The sequence below is a fragment of the Phyllobates terribilis genome, unplaced genomic scaffold (assembly GCF_046119375.1).
Source record: "Phyllobates terribilis strain yellow unplaced genomic scaffold, ASM4611937v1 Scaffold_2__4_contigs__length_985480577, whole genome shotgun sequence".
NCBI classification, from domain to species: Eukaryota; Metazoa; Chordata; class Amphibia; order Anura; family Dendrobatidae; genus Phyllobates; species Phyllobates terribilis.
In genome coordinates, this window is record NW_027362762.1 from 2,382,235 (window position 1) to 2,400,812 (window position 18,578).

Sequence of the window (18,578 nt, forward strand, 5' to 3'; positions counted from 1 at the left end):
GCGTACCTGTAGACTTGGAAAAAGAGTTAAGTACCACAGGTTTGAGGAGAGATACATGGAAGGAGTTAGGGATCCGCAAGTTGGCCGGGAGTTTCAATTTATAGGCCACCGGGTTGATCTGACTGATTACCTCCAGAGGACCGATGAACCGAGGCCCTAACTTATAGGAAGGAATCTTGAGCCGGACATACTTGGACGAGAGCCAGACCTTATCCCCTGGACGGAATTGAGGAGGATCCAGACGTTTTTTGTCAGCATGTCTTTTCATACGCTCGGATGACAGAAGGAGTGCGGATCGGGTACTCTCCCATGTGGAGGAAAATTTGTTAACAAGAGATTCCGCAGCCGGATTGTCCGCCGAGGTGGAGACGGGAAACGGGATCCGAGGATGCTGACCGAAGACTACAAAAAACGGGGATTTGGAGGAAGATTCGCTCTCGTGATTGTTGTACGAGAATTCGGCCCATGGCAGGAGATCCACCCAGTCAGAATGGTGGGCATTAACGAAGTGCCGGAGGTAACTGGTCAGGATCTGATTGATCCGCTCCACTTGACCATTGGAATGTGGGTGGTAAGCGGAGGAGAAGTCCAGGGTGACGTCTAGCAATTTACAAGTGGCTCTCCAGAAACGAGAAGTGAACTGTACCCCACGATCCGACACGATGTGACGGGGCAGGCCATGAAGACGGAAGATGTGGCGGATAAAGTCTTTAGCCAGCTCGGGTGCAGACGGGAGGCCTGGCAGGGGAATGAAGTGAGCCATCTTGGAAAAGCGGTCAGCGACCACCCAAATGACCGTACAACCGGCAGAGACGGGAAGATCAGTTATGAAGTCCATCGCTATATGCTGCCAGGGGGCAGCAGGTACTGGGAGCGGAAGGAGGCGACCGGCTGGCAGATGTCTCGGAACCTTGTTGCGGGCACAGGACACACAGGCAGAAACAAAGTCTATTACATCCTTGCGCAGGTTAGGCCACCAGTAGTGCCGGGAAATAAGCTGGAGGGTCTTTTTCTGACCGGCGTGGCCAGCTAGTTTAGACGAATGACCCCAGTGTAGGATCTTCTCCCGATCAGGTACCGATACGAACGTCTTACCGGGAGGGAGACGATTTAGACTCACGGGAGCCACCTGCATTACTCTGGCGGGATCGATGATATGTTTAGGTTCTTCCTCGAGATCAGATACCAGAAAGGATCGGGACAAGGCGTCTGCTTTGATGTTCTTGTCAGCCGGGCGAAAATGTAGAACAAAATCAAAGCGAGCAAAAAACAAGGACCACCGGGCTTGGCGCGGATTAAGTCTCTGGGCATGCTGGAGATAAGCCAAGTTCTTGTGGTCAGTGTAAATTATTACCGGATGAAGAGCCCCCTCGAGTAGGTAACGCCACTCCTCCAATGCCAGCTTGATGGCCAATAACTCTCGGTCTCCTATGGAATAATTGCGCTCAGAAGAGGAGAAGAGTTTGGAGAAGAAGCCGCAAGTTACCATTCTCCCGGAAGACGATTTTTGAGTAAGTACAGCTCCGGCTCCAGAGGAGGAGGCGTCAACCTCCAGAAAGAACTGCTTGTTGCCGTCCGGACGATGCAGCACCGGGGCGGAAGAGAAGGCCTGTTTTAAGGAAAGAAAGGCCTCCTCTGCTTCGGGGGGCCACTCTTTGGGATTAGTACCCTTACGGGTGAGCGCGGAAATTGGGGCAGTCCGGGAAGAGAAGTGCGGTATGAAGAGGCGGTAGTAGTTGGCGAAGCCCAGGAACCGCTGAATGGCCTTCAACCCCTCCGGTCGGGGCCATTTCTCGATGGCAGACAGTTTCTCTGGATCCATTCGTAGGCCGGTCTGAGAAATAATGTAGCCCAAAAACGGAAGCGAGGTCTGCTCAAAGAGGCACTTCTCATATTTAGCGAAGAGGTGGGTCTGCCTGAGCCTGAGCAGGACCTGACGAATGTCCCTCCGGTGAGTCTGGAGATCCGGAGAGAAGACCAAGATGTCGTCCAGGTACACCACAACGCAGGAGTAGAGAAGGTCCCGGAAGATGTCATTGACCAACTCTTGAAAGACGGCAGGAGCGTTACAGAGACCAAAGGGCATTACCAGATATTCATAGTGGCCGTCCCGGGTGTTGAATGCAGTCTTCCATTCATCCCCTTGACGGATACGGACCAGGTTGTACGCCCCACGGAGGTCCAGTTTGGTGAAGACTCTAGCCCCCCTCAGGCGATCAAATAATTCTGGAATGAGCGGAAGAGGGTACTTATTCTTCACCGTGATCTGGTTAAGGCCTCTATAGTCTATACAGGGACGGAGAGAGCCGTCCTTCTTTTTTACGAAGAAGAAGCCTGCTCCCGCCGGGGAGGTAGATTTCCGGATGAATCCCCTGGCCAAATTCTCCTCAATATATTCGGACATCGACCGGGTTTCAGCAGCGGACAATGGGTAAATACGCCCACGGGGAGGAGTAGTACCGGGTAACAGGTCGATAGGACAGTCGTATGGTCTATGAGGGGGTAATGTCTCTGCCTCCTTTTTATTAAAGACATCAGCAAATGACCAATAGGGAATCGGAAGTCCAGGTAGATTAGTTGGGGTAGGAGAAGGACGGACGGGATGAACAGGAACCAAACAAGTCTTATGACAGTCCTGTCCCCAGCGAAGGACTTCTCCGGTCTGCCAGTCAAGCACGGGTGCATGTCTCTGGAGCCAAGGTAGACCTAGTAAGAGGGCGTGAGAGAGTCCAGGCAGAACATGAAAAGAGATGCTCTCAGAATGCAGCATTTCCACCTGCAGAGTTACGGATTCGGTGATGAGTTGGATGGGACGTGGTAAGAGGCCCCCATCCACAGCAGCGACAGATAATGCTACAGCCAGAGGTTTGGTGGGAATGCGGTATTTTTCTACCAGGGACTGTGAGATAAGATTCCCGGCCGCTCCAGAGTCAAGTTGGGCTAGTTCGAAATAACGATTCTCCCCGCAGATAATAGAGACTGACAGTAGCAGAGATGGAGAGGATTTATTCTTGTCTAGGTTGACCTCTCTGAGCGAACCTAGACACAGGCGTTTCCCGACCTCTCCGGGCAGGTACGGATCCGGTGCTCCTTACTGCCACAGTAGAAGCAGCTCCCTTCGGCACGGCGTAAGTCCTGACGGGTTTTGACCATCTTGGTCTGGTCGACCTGCATAGGCTCAGGAGAGTGTACCTGGGGAGAGACGGATTTCTGAAAAGTAGAAGCTAGACGTGGAAACCTCCTCTCACGGGTGACCTCTTTGGCACGCTCCTGGAACCGTAGGTCAATCCGGGTGGCAAGAGTTATTAGGTCATCGAGAGTGGTAGGAATGTCCCGACCGGCAAGTTCATCTTTAATACGGCCGGACAGACCCTCCCAGAAGACGGATACCAGAGCGTCGTTAACCCAGGCCAGCTCCGAGGCAAGGGTACGGAACCGTATGGCATATTGGCCCACGGTGAAACTTCCCTGACGGAGGCGTAGCAGAGATGATGCGGATGAGGTCTTCCGTCCGGGTTCGTCGAAGACTTTCCGGAAAGCCATGAGAAAGGCAGGCAAGTCGGACACCAGGGGGTCTCCTCTCTCCCATAGAGGATTTAGCCAGGCCAGGGCCTCCCCGGTGAGATGGGACATGATGAAGGCAATTTTGGCCCGGTCGGAGTTAAACTGGTGGGACAGGAGTTCAAAGTGCAGGGTGCACTGATTTATGAAGCCCCGAGCCTGGGCGGAGTCGCCTCCGAAGCGAGGAGGTGCAGAAAGCCGGGGTCCGGGGTAGGATACCATGGTATTGGTGGGCAGCGGAGCTGCCGGGTTGCGAGTCATGGCACTGGCGGTGGTTGCTGGTGGAGCAGTCAAAGTGTCCAGGCGAGAATTGACATTCCGCAGGTGACCCAGGATGGACTCCTGTTGGGACCTCTGACGGGACAGTTCATGACAGAGGTCCGAGAGCGAGGGAGCTTGGGTGCCACCGGGTTCCATGGCCCGAGCAAACTGTAACGGGTCTGGGAGGCGGAACCTCTGAGCTACTATACAAGGGGGCGGTCCTTGTAAGGGAGCGGGTGGCGACCAGGGTAGACGGGCAGGCAGTCACAGCAGGTGACTGGGACAGTCTCTGAATGAACGAAGAGGAGGTCACGGCAAGTGACCGGGGCAGTCTCTGGATGAACGGGCAGGAGGTCACGGCAAGTGACCGGGGCAGTCTCTGGATGAACGGGCAGGAGGTCACGGCCAGTGACCGGGGCAGTCTCTGGATGAACGGGCAGGAGGTCACGGCAAGTGACCGGGGCAGTCTCTGGATGAACGGGCAGGAGGTCACGGCAAGTGACCGGGGCAGTCTCTGGATTAACGGGCAGGAGGTCACGGCAAGTGACCGGGGCAGTCTCTGGATGAACGGGCAGGAGGTCACGGCAAGTGACCGGGGCAGTCTCTGGGTAAAGGATTGGTACGACCTGTGGCGGCAGATGATAGACGTGAGCTCCCAGGTGAGCAGGCGAGAGTCTCTGGATAATCGGGTGGTCACAGCATGTGACGGCGGAGCCTCCAGAAAGTCCAACAGACAGGTAGCAGATGAGCGCTCCCAGGTGAGCGGGCAAGAGTCTCTGGAATAGCAGGTGGTCACAGCACGTGACGGCGGAGCCTCCAGGTAGGCTAGCAGGCAGGTAGCGGAGGAGCGCTCCCAGGTGAGCGGGCAGGAGTCTCTGGAATAGCAGGTGGTCACAGCACGTGACGGCAGAGCCTCCAGGAAGGCTAGCAGGCAGGTAGCAGATGTGCGCTCCCAGGTGAGCGGCCAAGCTGGTCCATAGACAGACTGACAGGAGTAGGAAGGCAGACCGTCGGACCTCAGGCTAGCAAGCAGGTAGCAGGAATATCAGGCAGGAAACAAACAGCAAACTGGCAGGACTCTGGCAGGAATCAGGCAGGTAACTGGCAACGGGACCTGAGGGCTGAAGCAGAGTAGTGAACAGTGCAACAACATTGCTCGGGCACCTCCATTTTGGAGGAGGTGCCTTATATATGGTGAAGTCCTCCGGCCATTGGCCGGGGACTCCTTAGGACGGCACGCGCGGCCCCTTTAAGAGGGAGGGAGCGCGCGCGCGCGCCCTAAGCACAGTGGCCGGGAAGGAGCGCGCGCTGCCAGCAGAGCGGGAGGAGGACGCCGGGCTCGGAGCAGAGAGGTGAGGGGAACAGCGTCCCTGCCTAGCAGAGGGCAGGGACGCCGACGCTACACTTATCATATATCTCTGTATACAAGGAGCTCCCCCTAGTGGTGGCTGCAGACAGAATCTTATCATGTATCTCTGTATACAGGGAGCTCCCCCTAGTGGTGACTGCAGACAGAATCTTATCATGTATCTCTGTATACAGGGAGCTCCCCCTAGTGGTGGCTGCAGACAGTATCTTATCATGTATCTCTGTATACAGGGAGCTCCCCCTAGTGGTGGCTGCAGACAGAATCTTATGTATCTCTGTATACAGGGAGCTCCCCCTAGTGGTGGCTACAGACAGAATCTTATCATGTATCTCTGTATACAGGGAGCTTCCCCTAGTGGTGGCTGCAGACAGAATCTTATGTATCTCTGTATACAGGGAGCTCCCCCTAGTGGTGGCTGCAGACAGAATCTTATCATGTATCTCTGTATACAGGGAGCTCCCCCTTTTGGTGGCTGCAGACAGAATCTTATCATGTATCTCTGTATACAGGGAGCTCCCCCTAGTGGTGACTACAGACAGAATCTTATCATGTATCTCTGTATACAGGGAGCTACCCCTAGTGGTGGCTGCAGACAGAATCTTACCATGTATCTCTGTATACAGGGAGCTCCCCCTAGTGGTGGCTGCAGACAGAATCTTATCATGTATCTCTGTATACAGGGAGCTCCCCCTAGTGGTGTCTTCAGACAGAATCTTATCATGTACCTCTATATACCGGGAGCTCCCCCTAGTGGTGGCTGCAGACAGGATCTTATCATGTATCTCTGTATACAGGGAGCTCCCCCTAGTGGTGGCTGCAGACAGAATCTTACCATGTATCTCTGTATACAGGGAGCTCCCCCTAGTGGTGGCTACAGACAGATTCTTATCATGTATCTCTGTATACAGGGAGCTTCCCCTAGTGGTGACTGCAGACAGGATCTTATCATGTATCTCTGTATACAGGGAGCTTCCCCTAGTGGTGGCTGTAGACAGAATCTTATCATGTATCTCTGTATACAGGGAGCTCCCCCTAGTGGTGGCTGCAGACAGAATCTTATGATGTATCTCTGTATACAGGGAGCTCCCCCTAGTGGTGGCTGCAGACAGAATCTTATCATGTATCTCTGTATACAGGGAGCTCCCCCTAGTGGTGGCTGCAGACAGAATCTTACCATGTATCTCTGTATACAGGGAGCTCCCCCTAGTGGTGGCTACAGACAGAATCTTATCATGTATCTCTGTATACAGGGAGCTCCCCCTAGTGGTGACTACAGACAGAATCGTATCATGTATCTCTGTATACAGGGAGCTCCCCCTTCTGGTGGCTGCAGACAGGATCTTATCATGTATCTCTGTATACAGGGAGCTCCCCCTAGTGGTGGCTGCAGAAAGGATCTTATCATGTATCTCTGTATACAGGGAGCTCCCCCTAGTGGTGGCTGCAGAAAGGATCTTATCATGTATCTCTGTATACAGGGAGCTCCCCCTAGTGGTGGCTGCAGACAGAATCTTATCATGTATCTCTGTATACAGGGAGCTCCCCCTAGTGGTGGCTGCAGACAGGATATTATCATGTATCTCTGTATACAGGGAGCTCCCCCTAGTGGTGGCTGCATACCACAGGTGGCGTCACGAACTTTGTACATAAAAAGTATAAAATCTCCTTTTTACTGGCCGTCCTGGGTCACGGACCGGGTCACTGCCACTGTGACATCTCCCCTAGCAACGACCGGCCTGGCACCGAGTACCCCACGGCCCAGGGGGCACGTCACTGACTCGACAGATGTCCAGAAGGCAGTCACTGACACACTCCACAAGGTACCAGAGTCTGGAGGAAGAGTGGAGAGGCCACAATCCAAGCTGCTGGAGGTCTCGTGTGAAGTCTCCACAATCAGTGATGGTTTGGGGGGCCATGTCATCTGCTGGTGGAGGTCCACTGTGTTTTATCAAGGCCAAAGTCAGCGCCGCCGTCTACCAGAACATTTTACAGCACTTCATGCTTCCCTCTGCCGACAAGCTTTATGGAGATGGAAATGTCATTCTCCAGCAGGACTTGGCCGCTGTTCACACTGCCAAAAGTACCAATACCTGGTTTACACACAACAGTATCACTGTGCTTGATTGTCAGCAAACTCGCCTGACCTTAACCCCATAGAGAATCTATTATAGAGAATCTATGGGGTATTGTCAAGAGGAAGATGAGACCCCAGACCCCACAATGCAGACGAGCTAAAGGCTGCTATCAAAGCCACCTGGACTCCATAACACCTCAGCAGTGTCACAGGCTGATCCCTCCATGCCACAGGCTGATCCCTCCATGCCACAGGCTGATCCCTCCATGCCACAGGCTGATCCCTCCATGCCACAGGCTGATCCCTCCATGCCACAGGCTGATCCCTCCATGCCACAGGCTGATCCCTCCATGCCACATTGCCGCATTGATGCAGTAATTGATCCACAAGGAGCCGACCAAGTACTGAGGCATTTACTGAACAGACATTTCAGATTTTAAAAACATTTTCAAGCTGTTATAAAGTATTCTAATTTACTGAGACAATGACTTTTGTGTTTCCATTGGCTGTAAGCCATAATCATCAACATTAACAGAAATAAACACGTGATATAGATCACTCTGTGTGTAATGACTCTATATAATAGATCCCTCTGTGTGTAATGACTCTATATAATAGATCCCTCTGTGTGTAATGACTATAGAATAGATCCCTCTGTGTAATAACTATATAGAATAGATCCCTCTGTGTGTAATGACTCTATATAATAGATCCCTCTGTAATGACTCTATATAATAGATCACTCTGTGTGTAATGACTCTATATAATAGATCCCTCTGTGTGTAATGACTCTATATAATAGATCCCTCTGTGTGTAATGACTCTATATAATAGATCCCTCTGTGTGTAATGACTCTATATAATAGATCCCTCTGTGTAATAACTATATAGAATAGATCCCTCTGTGTGTAATGACTCTATATAATAGATCCCTCTGTAATGACTCTATATAATAGATCACTCTGTGTGTAATGACTATATATAATAGATCCCTCTGTGTGTAATGACTCTATATAATAGATCCCTCTGTAATGACTCCATATAATAGATCACTCTGTGTGTAATGACTCTATATAATAGATCGCTCTGTCTGTAATGACTCTATATAATAGATCCCTCTGTAATGACTCTATATAATAGATCACTCTGTGTGTAATGACTCTATATAATAGATCGCTCTGTGTGTAATGACTCTATATAATAGATCCCTCTGTGTCTAATGACTCTATATAATAGATCCCTCTGTAATGACTCTATATAATAGATCACTCTGTGTGTAATGACTCTATATAATAGATCCCTCTGTGTGTAATGACTCTATATAATAGATCCCTCTGTAATGACTCTATAGAATAGATCCCTCTGTAATGACTCTATATAATAGATCCCTCTGTGTGTAATAACTCTATATAATAGATCCCTCTGTGTGTAATGACTCTATATAATAGATCCCTCTGTAATGACTCTATATAATAGATCCCTCTGTAATGACTCTATATAATAGATCACTCTGTGTGTAATGACTCTATATAATAGATCCCTCTGTGTGTAATGACTCTATATAATAGATCCCTCTGTGTGTAATGACTCTATATAATAGATCCCTCTTTGTGTAATGACTCTATATAATAGATCCCTCTGTGTGTAATGACTCTATATAATAGATCACTCTGTGTGTAATGACTCTATATAATAGATCCCTCTGTGTGTAATGACTCTATATAATCGATCCCTCAGTGTGTAATGACTCTATATAATAGATCCCTCTGTGTGTAATGACTCTATATAATAGATCCCTCTGTGTGTAATGACTCTATATAATAGACCCCTCTGCGTGTAATGACTCTATATAATAGATCCCTCTGTGTGTAATGACTCTATATAATAGATCCCTCTGTGTGTAATGACTCTATATAATAGATCCCTCTGTGTGTAATGACTCTATATAATAGACCCCTCTGTGTGTAATGATTCTATATAATAGATCCCTCTGTGTGTAATGACTCCATATAATAGATCCCTCTGTGTGTAATGACTCTATATAATAGATCCCTCTGTGTGTAATGACTCTATATAATAGATCCCTCTGTGTGTAATGACTCCATATAATAGATCCCTCTGCATGTAATGACTCTATATAATAGATCCCTCTGTGTGTAATGACTCTATATAATAGATCCCTCTGTTTGTAATGACTCTATATAATAGATCCCTCTGTGTGTAATGACTCTATATAATAGATCCCTCTACGTGTAATGACTCTATATAATAGATCCCTCTGTGTGTAATGACTCTATATAATAGATCCCTCTGTGTGTAATGACTCTATATAATAGATCCCTCTTTGTGTAATGACTCTATATAATAGATCCCTCTGTGTGTAATGACTCTATATAATAGATCCCTCTGTGTGTAATGACTCTATAAAATAGATCCCTCTGTGTGTAATGACTCTATATAATCGATCCCTCTGTGTGTAATGACTCTATATAATAGATCCCTCTGTGTGTAATGACTCTATATAATAGATCCCTCTGCGTGTAATGACTCTATATAATAGACCCCTCTGCGTGTAATGACTCTATATAATAGATCCCTCTGTGTGTAATGACTCTATATAATAGATCCCTCTGTGTGTAATGACTCTATATAATAGATCCCTCTGTGTGTAATGACTCTATATAATAGACCCCTCTGTGTGTAATGACTCTATATAATAGATCCCTCTGTGTGTAATGACTCCATATAATAGATCCCTCTGTGTGTAATGACTCTATATAATAGATCCCTCAGTGTGTAATGACTCTATATAATAGATCCCTCTGTGTGTAATGACTCCATATAATAGATCCCTCTGCGTGTAATGACTCTATATAATAGATCCCTCTGTGTGTAATGACTCTATATAATAGATCCCTCTGTTTGTAATGACTCTATATAATAGATCCCTCTGTGTGTAATGACTCTATATAATAGATCCCTCTGCGTGTAATGACTCTATATAATTGATCCCTCTGTGTGTAATGACTCTATATAATAGATCCCTCTGTGTGTAATGACTCTATATAATAGATCCATCTGTGTGTAATGACTCCATATAATAGATCACTCTGTGTGTAATGACTCTATATAATAGATCCCTCTGTGTGTAATGACTCTACATAATAGATCCCTCTGTGTGTAATGACTCTATATAATAGATCCCTCTGTGTAATGACTCTATATAATAGATCCCTCTGTGTGTAATGACTCTATATAATAGATCCCTCTGCGTGTAATGACTCTATATAATAGATCCCTCTGCATGTAATGACTCCATATAATAGATCCCTCTGTGTGTAATGACTCTATATAATAGATCCCACTATGTGTAATGACTCTATATAATAGATCCCTCTGTGTGTAATGACTCCATATAATAGATCCCTCTGTGTGTAATGACTCTATATAATAGATCCCTCTGTGTGTAATGACTCTATATAATAGACCCCTCTGCGTGTAATGACTCTATATAATAGATCCCTCTGTGTGTAATGACTCTATATAATAGATCCCTCTGTGTGTAATGACTCTATATAATAGATCCCTCTGTGTGTAATGACTCTATATAATAGACCCCTCTGTGTGTAATGACTCTATATAATAGATCCCTCTGTGTGTAATGACTCCATATAATAGATCCCTCTGTGTGTAATGACTCTATATAATAGATCCCTCTGTGTGTAATGACTCCATATAATAGATCCCTCTGCGTGTAATGACTCTATATAATAGATCCCTCTGTGTGTAATGACTCTATATAATCGATCCCTCAGTGTGTAATGACTCTATATAATAGATCCCTCTGTGTGTAATGACTCTATATAATAGATCACTCTGTGTGTAATGACTCTATATAATAGATCCCTCTGTGTGTAATGACTCTATATAATAGACCCCTCTGCGTGTAATGACTCTATATAATAGATCCCTCTGTGTGTAATGACTCTATATAATAGATCCCTCTGTGTGTAATGACTCTATATAATAGATCCCTCTGTGTGTAATGACTCTATATAATAGACCCCTCTGTGTGTAATGACTCTATATAATAGATCCCTCTGTGTGTAATGACTCCATATAATAGATCCCTCTGTGTGTAATGACTCTATATAATAGATCCCTCTGTGTGTAATGACTCTATATAATAGATCCCTCTGCGTGTAATGACTCCATATAATAGATCCCTCTGCGTGTAATGACTCTATATAATAGATCCCTCTGTGTGTAATGACTCTATATAATAGATCCCTCTGTTTGTAATGACTCTATATAATAGATCCCTCTGTGTGTAATGACTCTATATAATAGATCCCTCTGTGTGTAATGACTCTATATAATAGATCCCTCTGTGTGTAATGACTCTATATAATAGATCCCTCTTTGTGTAATGACTCTATATAATAGATCCCTCTGTGTGTAATGACTCTATATAATAGATCCCTCTGTGTGTAATGACTCTATATAATAGATCCCTCTGTGTGTAATGACTCTATATAATCGATCCCTCAGTGTGTAATGACTCTATATAATAGATCCCTCTGTGTGTAATGACTCTATATAAGAGATCCCTCTGTGTGTAATGACTCTATATAATAGATCCCTCTTTGTGTAATGACTCTATATAATAGACCCCTCTGCGTGTAATGACTCTATATAATAGATCCCTCTGTGTGTAATGACTCTATATAATAGATCCCTCTGTGTGTAATGACTCTATATAATAGATCCCTCTGTGTGTAATGACTCTATATAATAGACCCCTCTGTGTGTAATGACTCTATATAATAGATCCCTCTGTGTGTAATGACTCTATATAAGAGATCCCTCTGTGTGTAATGACTCTATATAATAGATCCCTCTTTGTGTAATGACTCTATATAATAGACCCCTCTGCGTGTAATGACTCTATATAATAGATCCCTCTGTGTGTAATGACTCTATATAATAGATCCCTCTGTGTGTAATGACTCTATATAATAGATCCCTCTGTGTGTAATGACTCTATATAATAGACCCCTCTGTGTGTAATGACTCTATATAATAGATCCCTCTGTGTGTAATGACTCCATATAATAGATCCCTCTGTGTGTAATGACTCTATATAATAGATCCCTCTGTGTGTAATGACTCTATATAATAGATCCCTCTGCGTGTAATGACTCCATATAATAGATCCCTCTGCGTGTAATGACTCTATATAATAGATCCCTCTGTGTGTAATGACTCTATATAATAGATCCCTCTGTTTGTAATGACTCTATATAATAGATCCCTCTGTGTGTAATGACTCTATATAATAGATCCCTCTGCGTGTAATGACTCTATATAATAGATCCCTCTGTGTGTAATGACTCTATATAATAGATCCCTCTGTGTGTAATTGACGCGCCCCTGGGCCTGTGTCGCGCTGCGTTGCGCACGCGGGAGCTTACCCGGAGCCGGATCTCTTGAGGGTTGTAGTCTCGTGGCGGTGATCCGGTCCGTGCCCAGGGAGTCCGACTAAGTGGCGCTGGATTAGCGGTAGATGTTGTACGACTACGCCACCCGTTGAATGCAGCTATGGAGCTGCCGCTGCAGGGCAGACCGCTGAGGCCGGTGGTACGATTGTGCAGCGTAGATGGTATAACCCCCAACGGGAGGGGTATGGCCTCAGGGCAGCCGACGTGGATGATGGGGGTAACAGGAACCACTCAGAGACGATGCGGTGTAGTTCAGGGTCTTTACTGGTGACAAAGATAGACCCTCCCGGAGTACTGGCTAGCGGTTGGGGCCTGGTCAGTCCTTGAGCAGATGGGATCTCCCCTGGCCAGGCGGAGTTGTAGGCCTCCCAAACTAACGATACTCTTCTGGCTACCTTGCTAGAAGCGAGTATAAGTAGCCCACGTCCCTGAGTGTACCGTGTGGTGCTCACCCATATGGCCGGTGACTCGGGGCCTTCTAGTAGCTTCCGCTCCACGACGGCGGTGCTGGTCCCATGCGTGTGACCGTGCCTTCGGGTTTCTTGGCCAGAGGACCTGAAATCCCCTGCCTGACGGATTCTGCTGCTGGGTAGGAGTTAGTCCCCACAGCCTCGGACTCCGGGTCCGGTAAGAAATCTTCTCAGTCAGGGCGAGCTCTGCAGCTGCCAGTCCCTGACTCCTTGTAACACTGCTCCCACAGAGCTCCTGTTGTTTTTTCCCATAGCTGCTTCTCTTCTCTGTCTCTACTTCTGGCATGGCCCAGGAGCTGGGCCCAGCCGGAGCCACAGCTCCCTGTCAGCCCTCCTGGCTGAACTCTCCCTCTGAACTCTCTAACCCTGCCTCAGCCCCAGGTTTATATAGGGGAAGTCCTTCCCCTCCCAGGACTGGGCAGGAGGTGTGGCATGCATAGGATTCCTGACCAAGAGACCTCCCACCTGCTCTCAGACATAACATTGCATTACTGTGGAAACCAGACCCCTGGGGTGCCACATTCCCCCCTAGTGAAATTTAGTACTCCGGGACTAAACATATTTTTTTTAGAAAGACATAACAGGGTATAACAATAATAATACAATAAGAAAAACACATAAAGGTGGTCACGGCATGTCCGCAACCGGGTGCAGTCTTTGAAGGAAACAAAGGTGTCCATTTCACCAAAACAGGGAGACGTAACCAGGTAGGGGTCTGTCCTGCCCCGAGTCCTTAACAGTCTTTTAGTCCATCCTGGGTTACGCTCCACTAACTGTACAAAGGATTCCCGGTAAATCCACCAAGGACTCCTATAAATTACTAGAAACACATAATTATTTACAGGATATGGCCGCTCTCAGTCCTCGGCCAGTGGGGATAAGGATTGGCTGCTCACAGTCCTCAGCCTGGTAAGGGATAGGGACACACGGGGAACAATTCACTAATCCCAACGGGGACCATATTTTAATTAGCAGCAGTCCTTGTACCCTTACGGGTAACTATTTACAGCTCTTTATTCACGCTACTTCCCTTCAGTAGCTATGTCCTCTTTGTGCTCCCTCCTGAGGGTAGTCCTCAGACCCGTCCGGGTCCTCTTGGCTTTCCTCGTATTGGTAGTACTGCAGCTCCTCCTCGGTTAGCTGGGTTAGTATCTCTGCGACAGTCCTCCTCCCAGGTGGCCAGGACTTTACCTCCCTTTGGGCTGCCCCGGTTAATTGGGCCACCAGGATGCTCACTTTTTGCTCCTCTGTGAGGGGGTACACCTGGAAGAGGCTATCCAGCTTTTCTCTAAAGTCATGCAGGGTATGTGACTCCCCTGAGTACTGGGGTAGCCAGGCTGCCCCCGGGATATAGGGCATGGTGAAAGGCATGACCGCAACAGCGGTGGCGCTGGCGGGGGTTGAAGCGGTGAAGCTTTCCTCCGTATCCGGCATCCTTCTCCCCCCTAGTGGACCGTGGCCTACCTTGCGATGATCCTCTTCCGTAGGCCGCGGCTCCGCAGTGGATCGTCAGGGTTGAGGACCTTCCGTCGCGCTCCTGTGACGTCGGCGTCTGCTGGGCTCCTTCCAGGACCTTACGCAACGTCCGGACGTGAGGCGGGGCTTCAGTTCTCGCGCGCTTTCGGAGTCCACGCCCCTCTTCTTCCCGCGCGGCGTCCTCAAGATGGCGTCCAATGGCGGGAAAACTCCACGTATGGCGGGAAGAAGGCTGAAGATGGCGCCAGATGGCGGGAAAACTCCACCGATGGCGGGAAGGAAGCGGAAGATGGCGCCGGATGGCTGGAATCTTCACCACAAGTAAGTTTGAACAGTCTTTTTCAGGCACGCAGTACCCGGTGGTTGCGGGCACGAAATCCTGCCGACTACGCCAAAAGTTGACGCGCCCCTGGGCCTGTGTCGCGCTGCGTTGCGCACGCGGGAGCTTACCCGGAGCCGGATCTCTTGAGGGTTGTAGTCTCGTGGCGGTGATCCGGTCCGTGCCCAGGGAGTCCGACTAAGTGGCGCTGGATTAGCGGTAGATGTTGTACGACTACGCCACCCGTTGAATGCAGCTATGGAGCTGCCGCTGCAGGGCAGACCGCTGAGGCCGGTGGTACGATTGTGCAGCGTAGATGGTATAACCCCCAACGGGAGGGGTATGGCCTCAGGGCAGCCGACGTGGATGATGGGGGTAACAGGAACCACTCAGAGACGATGCGGTGTAGTTCAGGGTCTTTACTGGTGACAAAGATAGACCCTCCCGGAGTACTGGCTAGCGGTTGGGGCCTGGTCAGTCCTTGAGCAGATGGGATCTCCCCTGGCCAGGCGGAGTTGTAGGCCTCCCAAACTAACGATACTCTTCTGGCTACCTTGCTAGAAGCGAGTATAAGTAGCCCACGTCCCTGAGTGTACCGTGTGGTGCTCACCCATATGGCCGGTGACTCGGGGCCTTCTAGTAGCTTCCGCTCCACGACGGCGGTGCTGGTCCCATGCGTGTGACCGTGCCTTCGGGTTTCTTGGCCAGAGGACCTAAAATCCCCTGCCTGACGGATTCTGCTGCTGGGTAGGAGTTAGTCCCCACAGCCTCGGACTCCGGGTCCGGTAAGAAATCTTCTCAGTCAGGGCGAGCTCTGCAGCTGCCAGCCCCTGACTCCTTGTAACACTGCTCCCACAGAGCTCCTGTTGTTTCTTCCCATAGCTGCTTCTCTTCTCTGTCTCTACTTCTGGCATGGCCCAGGAGCTGGGCCCAGCCGGAGCCACAGCTCCCTGTCAGCCCTCCTGGCTGAACTCTCCCTCTGAACTCTCTAACCCTGCCTCAGCCCCAGGTTTATATAGGGGAAGTCCTTCCCCTCCCAGGACTGGGCAGGAGGTGTGGCATGCATAGGATTCCTGACCAAGAGACCTCCCACCTGCTCTCAGACATAACATTGCATTACTGTGGAAACCAGACCCCTGGGGTGCCACATTCCCCCCTAGTGAAATTTAGTACTCCGGGACTAAACATATTTTTTTTAGAAAGACATAACAGGGTATAACAATAATAATACAATAAGAAAAACACATAAAGGTGGTCACAGCATGTCCGCAACCGGGTGCAGTCTTTGAAGGAAACAAAGGTGTCCATTTCACCAAAACAGGGAGACGTAACCAGGTAGGGGTCTGTCCTGCCCCGAGTCCTTAACAGTCTTTTAGTCCATCCTGGGTTACGCTCCACTAACTGTACAAAGGATTCCCGGTAAATCCACCAAGGACTCCTATAAATTACTAGAAACACATAATTATTTACAGGATATGGCCGCTCTCAGTCCTCGGCCAGTGGGGATAAGGATTGGCTGCTCACAGTCCTCAGCCTGGTAAGGGATAGGGACACACGGGGAACAATTCACTAATCCCAACGGGGACCATATTTTAATTAGCAGCAGTCCTTGTACCCTTACGGGTAACTATTTACAGCTCTTTATTCACGCTACTTCCCTTCAGTAGCTATGTCCTCTTTGTGCTCCCTCCTGAGGGTAGTCCTCAGACCCGTCCGGGTCCTCTTGGCTTTCCTCGTATTGGTAGTACTGCAGCTCCTCCTCGGTTAGCTGGGTTAGTATCTCTGCGACAGTCCTCCTCCCAGGTGGCCAGGACTTTACCTCCCTTTGGGCTGCCCCGGTTAATTGGGCCACCAGGATGCTCACTTTTTGCTCCTCTGTGAGGGGGTACACCTGGAAGAGGCTATCCAGCTTTTCTCTAAAGTCATGCAGGGTATGTGACTCCCCTGAGTACTGGGGTAGCCAGGCTGCCCCCGGGATATAGGGCATGGTGAAAGGCATGACCGCAACAGCGGTGGCGCTGGCGGGGGTTGAAGCGGTGAAGCTTTCCTCCGTATCCGGCATCCTTCTCCCCCCTAGTGGACCGTGGCCTACCTTGCGATGATCCTCTTCCGTAGGCCGCGGCTCCGCAGTGGATCGTCAGGGTTGAGGACCTTCCGTCGCGCTCCTGTGACGTCGGCGTCTGCTGGGCTCCTTCCAGGACCTTACGCAACGTCCGGACGTGAGGCGGGGCTTCAGTTCTCGCGCGCTTTCGGAGTCCACGCCCCTCTTCTTCCCGCGCGGCGTCCTCAAGATGGCGTCCAATGGCGGGAAAACTCCACGTATGGCGGGAAGAAGGCTGAAGATGGCGCCAGATGGCGGGAAAACTCCACCGATGGCGGGAAGGAAGCGGAAGATGGCGCCGGATGGCTGGAATCTTCACCACAGGTAAGTTTGAACAGTCTTTTTCAGGCACGCAGTACCCGGTGGTTGCGGGCACGAAATCCTGCCGACTACGCCAAAAGTTGACGCGCCCCTGGGCCTGTGTCGCGCTGCGTTGCGCACGCGGGAGCTTACCCGGAGCCGGATCTCTTGAGGGTTGTAGTCTCGTGGCGGTGATCCGGTCCGTGCCCAGGGAGTCCGACTAAGTGGCGCTGGATTAGCGGTAGATGTTGTACGACTACGCCACCCGTTGAATGCAGCTATGGAGCTGCTGCTGCAGGGCAGACCGCTGAGGCCGGTGGTACGATTGTGCAGCGTAGATGGTATAACCCCCAACGGGAGGGGTATGGCCTCAGGGCAGCCGACGTGGATGATGGGGGTAACAGGAACCACTCAGAGACGATGCGGTGTAGTTCAGGGTCTTTACTGGTGACAAAGATAGACCCTCCCGGACTACTGGCTAGCGGTTGGGGCCTGGTCAGTCCTTGAGCAGATGGGATCTCCCCTGGCCAGGCGGAGTTGTAGGCCTCCCAAACTAACGATACTCTTCTGGCTACCTTGCTAGAAGCGAGTATAAGTAGCCCACGTCCCTGAGTGTACCGTGTGGTGCTCACCCGTATGGCCGGTGACTCGGGGCCTTCTAGTAGCTTCCGCTCCACGACGGCGGTGCTGGTCCCATGCGTGTGACCGTGCCTTCGGGTTTCTTGGCCAGAGGACCTGAAATCCCCTGCCTGACGGATTCTGCTGCTGGGTAGGAGTTAGTCCCCACAGCCTCGGACTCCGGGTCCGGTAAGAAATCTTCTCAGTCAGGGCGAGCTCTGCAGCTGCCAGCCCCTGACTCCTTGTAACACTGCTCCCACAGAGCTCCTGTTGTTTCTTCCCATAGCTGCTTCTCTTCTCTGTCTCTACTTCTGGCATGGCCCAGGAGCTGGGCCCAGCCGGAGCCACAGCTCCCTGTCAGCCCTCCTGGCTGAACTCTCCCTCTGAACTCTCTAACCCTGCCTCAGCCCCAGGTTTATATAGGGGAAGTCCTTCCCCTCCCAGGACTGGGCAGGAGGTGTGGCATGCATAGGATTCCTGACCAAGAGACCTCCCACCTGCTCTCAGACATAACATTGCATTACTGTG